General features: G+C 49.1%; 1 long non-coding RNA gene across 2 annotated transcripts; it reads left to right on the top strand.

Moving 5' to 3' along the window:
* The first annotated feature begins 2,307 nt into the window (after positions 1-2,307).
* LOC142829777 (uncharacterized) lies at positions 2,308-3,679 on the top strand. Of its 2 annotated transcripts, none has more exons than XR_016349812.1 (2): positions 2,308-2,842; positions 3,530-3,679. It is a non-coding gene; the product is annotated as an uncharacterized LOC142829777 (long non-coding RNA). The 2 variants fall into 2 exon arrangements; XR_012904532.2 differs by having other exon boundaries at positions 2,308-2,848.
* The last annotated feature ends 994 nt before the right edge of the window (positions 3,680-4,673 follow it).

Below are 4,673 nucleotides of genomic sequence, written 5' to 3'. Positions count from 1 at the left end.
GTGTAATATAGAAGAGATAACTCTGCTACCTAGCTCCTGGTGTGTGAAAAAAATACATTTTTATTAGAATCATTAGCTTTAAAAGATATTATTGCAGTGGGTGGGGAGAAAGCTGATTTTAAAAAAAAGAAAATTCAACTTGACTTTCTTTTTCCTATCCAAAAAAAAAAAAAGATTTTTTCATAAACAATTTTCCCTCTGGCTGAAATATTAGGACCATATATTAAATTTCCCCCCCACAAAAGGAGGACCTAGAAACATTTACATAATAATGTCCCCACAGTGCTTTTGACAGATGGGTTTCATCGACACAGACATACTGTTAGGGGCTCAGCAATAGATTAAAGAAACAACAACAATACAGTGTAACATAATAAAAGCGTATTGTAATGGACATCATAACTTGTGGCCAAGGTTAAATTTCCAGTTGGTGTATGAAAGTCGCTTTCCATTAGACAAAATAGATGTCACACTGCAAAGCATTAAAGATGCATTGCCTGAGCCATTTATTTTTACTTTATATTTTATTCTATTTTCCTGGACTCTATTTATGCAATGTTTGAGGAAAAACCACACTCATACACAGTACGGCAATATTATTATTGGCACCTAGCGATCCTAAATGAGTGTTACAGAAGAGCAAGATATTGTTATTTTCAGGGCTAGGTGCTGTACAGACACATAGAGGGAGACAGTCCCTGCTCCACCAAGTGTACTATTCAAATAGGCGGAAGACTTGAGAGGGGAAACAAAGGGAAAGTGAGTTGACCAAGGTGAAATGGCAGGTCAGTGGCATAGAACAGAGACTCTTTGAATCCCCATGCCATGCCGTAATCCTCTCTCGTGCCTGTCTTAGTAGAAAATGACAGCCTTCCACAATCACTGCAGAGAAATGGGATCAGAGGGGGATTTTTACCTTTCTCCCTCTTATCCCTAGGCTGCAGTATATGTGGCTGTCATTTACCATGGAGTTGCACAAAGTTATGACTGGTGAGAGGTGCACAAACTATATTGAGCGCCTTTGTCTGTCTTGCAGTTTTGAGAGTTTCAATGACTCAAGTGCCGTTGTCTCTTTAATGTCAAATTTTGGGTGCTTCCCTACTTCCATCAGTCCTACCGGCTATCCAACCACTTGGAGTGGAGGGGTGAGGTCTGAGCTTATCAACTGCAGTCTCCTCAGCTGCTGGACTCTCCAGCAAGGGGAGATAATAACGGGACAACAATGTTTCTTCAGGAGGAGACCTGGAGCTCTGTATAGCAAATAGCATTGTGCTAGGTTGTGTTGGGCAAGAGATACAAAGGGCTGGGTCATACCACGGTGCAGGGGGTACCAATCACACTGCTCTTTCCCTGTCAACAGACGCAGATGGAATGACCAAGTTGGGTGATGTCTCCAGCTGACATGGCTGCCTCAGAGGTGCTTATGCACTGCCCTGTTTAGGGTGAATACATTCCCAAATGCTGCACACAAAGCATTCAAGGAGGACGTTTCATGGAAAAAGGAGACAAAAGGAAAGGCACACATATCAAGCAACTTATGGAGCACATCAGCCTGATAATCTAACACAAAGTATAGCCTGTGGGACGGATCCAGCCCACCAAGCCCTTCGATTCGGTTCATGCCCACCCCTGCAGCAGGGAGCAGCGCCAATCAAAGTAGCTACTCCTCCCTGTGGCTCTCTGCACTGTGGGAACAGGGGAGGAAGCGAAAGACTTCTTTGCACTACACCCACCCCAGCAAAATCTCTCCGTTCCGATTGGCCAGAAATTGGCCAATGGGAGCTGAGAGATTTTGCTGAGGGCAGGGGCAGTGCAGCACAATTTCTCAGTTCCCACTGCCAGCAGATGTGAGGAAGTAATTGTTCCCCTTTACTTGGCACTGGTGAGGCCACATCTGGGGTATTGCATCTGATTCTGGGGGCCCCCATTGCAGAAAGAGAAAGTCAAGTGGAGGGCAACAAAAGTGATGAGGGGGCTGGAGCGCATGACTTACGAGGAGAGGCTGAGGGATTTGGGCTTGTTTAGTCTACAGAAGAGAAAAAGGAGGGGGGATTTGATAGCAGCCTTCAGCTACCTGAAAGGACATTCCAAAGAGGATGGCAAGAGGCTGTTCTCGTTAGTGACAGATGGCAGAACGAGGAGCAATAATCTCAAGTTGCAGTGGGGGAGGTCTAGGCTGGATATTAGGAAAAACTATGTCAGCGGGGGAGGGGGGGGTTGTGTGAAGCGATACTGCGCCATACAGGATGCCTGCGACATGCAGGGGGTCAGATTAAATGAACAGTCTCTTCTGGCCTTAAAGCTTGAAAACTTATGTACGACTGCTTGTGGCACTGATCAGCCTCTAAGGTTTCAGTGTGTACCCTGCTTGATCCCCAGAACTACCATTGAGTGCGTGGGGGGGTGCCCCAAAGGGAAGCAATTCATACATGCAAAGCAGCTGGTCAGAGGCTGGGCATTAGCCCTGCAGGGCAGGGGTGGGCGTGGCTGTGACATCACAAGGACCTTTTGCAGCACCTCCGCTTATTGGTTAAAGGAGGTTGGGAGGCGGTGACCTCACAGAGAGACCATGACAACAGCCAGGTGGGACAGGATGCAAGGCAGGAGCAATTTCAGAGACCCCCAGGGCTCTGCCATAGGGGATTTCCTTGAGGTTTGCCCTTGAGGACTGAGAGAGGATGAATGCGAGGAGGAGCCTCTTTGGGGTTTTTGCCTTTCCCACTATTCATTCAACGAGACGACAGACATCCCTGTGCAGGGGTCAAGCGCCTCCAAGGGATTTGATACCTATGCAGCCTGATCCACCTGGCGCTGGCCAAATTCATGGCATGGAAAACACAACGTGAAGGTGGGAGAATTTGTCTCCATTTAGGCCTTTGACCCTTATGATCACTGGGGACATCGGGGTTCCTCAATTTTGGATTCCCTTTTCCTTGTTCCCCTCCCTCCACTGGCAAAGACTGGGCTGCTCTCTCGCCATCACAAAGAGCTGGGACAGGAAGAGTGCCCTGACAGCGACCCCCACTGATGGCCTGAGACATCCCTGGACCATCTGGGGAGCCCCCACAGCTTCCTGCCTCTCAGTGCTGATTGGCGGAGCTGGAGGCTTCAACTCTCTCCTTTCTAGCCAGTTTACCTGACAGTTTAAGGAGTTTGCAAATGATGAGACTCCTCCTGCAGCAACAGAAAGCTCCTGTCCCCAAAGCCTCCCTCCCGCTTTGCCTCTGGGTCCTCATATTTTTTTAGCCGGGCCAGGGGCTTGGTAGACAATCAACTGCCTTGCATGGGCTTCTATATTACATCCCATCTCCAGCCTTGGTCCAGAATCCCCTTAAAGCAGGGGTTCTTAAACGGTAAGGTGCACCTCCCCAGGGAAGGTGTGAAGGGGATACAGGAGAGGTGTGAGGTGCCTCCCAGAAAATGTATCGCAATTGCCTTCTCACTGGATAAAATTCTAAAGTTTAGATTTCTTTAGATAATTAATATTATGAATTAAAATGATAAACAATAATTTCTTATTAACTTCTAGAGATCGGCACATGACAATAGCAGTGTGAATCAATCAGGCCTACGTGACGACCCACTACAATACCAGTACGCGAGCACTGCCGACTTTCATCTTCAAATATTATGTAAATTTGTTAGGAAAACGTTCAAAGTAAAAAGCTCATATTATTCACTGAGGCGCCACCCGCCGTCGGACTTGGGAATTAGCTCGGACGGCTGCGTCCAGCGTCCAGCTGGTTCGCTAGGTCCCAGGGTTCAGGCAGACCTCGGGGTTCGAGCTGGGCCTTCAGCTCAGGCCGGTCCTCCGAATCGCCAGGCACCAGTAGAGCCTTGGGTTCCACCACTGATCTGGGACTGCCCCCACCATGAGGCCCCCCATGGGCACCTTTTAGGGGAGAGATTTGTACCATTTCCCTCACTGTTAGGGAGTGAGAAGATGACACCCAGCTTGGGGCACTCACGGCTCTGCCCCCTGCCCTTCTCTGCCAGTGGTGGGAAGGGGAAGAGCAAGCAGCCTCCTGGTACAAATCTGGAGGCGGGCTTCAGGTCCCCTGCCCTCCTTATATGGTGCTCTTGGCCCACCCACATTGCTCCTAGGCACCCCCCAGCCCTCTGCTCTGAGCCCTTTCCCACAGCCCCCAATCCTTACTCTTGTACCCATGCATAAACACCCTAACCCCCTGCTTTGAGCCCCTCCTCACACCCCCAACCCTGATTCCTGCACCTCCCGCTTACCTGAACCTCCTCCCCTTCCTCCACACTCCACCTCATATTTAAATTTCTTACTGGTACTGCCCTATCAAAACCTCCAAGCCTCCCTCCTACCTCCCTATCAAAACCTGCCCTATCAAAACCTCCCTCCTACCTCCCTATCAAAACCTGCCCTATCAAAACCTCCCTCCTACCTCCCTATCAAAACCTGACATCAAAACCTCCCTCCTACCTCCCTATCAAAACCTGACATCAAAACCTCTCTCCTACCTCCCTATCAAAACCTGCCCTATCAAAACTGAGGCCCTCCTGTGCAGGTGCAATACAACACAACTTGTAAGATATTCTAGTTACGTTCACCCCTGGGACCAACTCAAGAATTGAAACAGGCTGGCCCAAAGGCAGGACAGGTGCAGGGCAGGGGTGGGCGTGGCAGTGACATCACAAGGCCCTTT

Source organism: Pelodiscus sinensis, chromosome 6 (assembly GCF_052426305.1).
Source record: "Pelodiscus sinensis isolate ZL-2025 chromosome 6, ASM5242630v1, whole genome shotgun sequence".
Taxonomy (NCBI): Eukaryota; Metazoa; Chordata; order Testudines; family Trionychidae; genus Pelodiscus; species Pelodiscus sinensis.
This window is presented reverse-complemented; position numbering and strand designations above follow the sequence as displayed.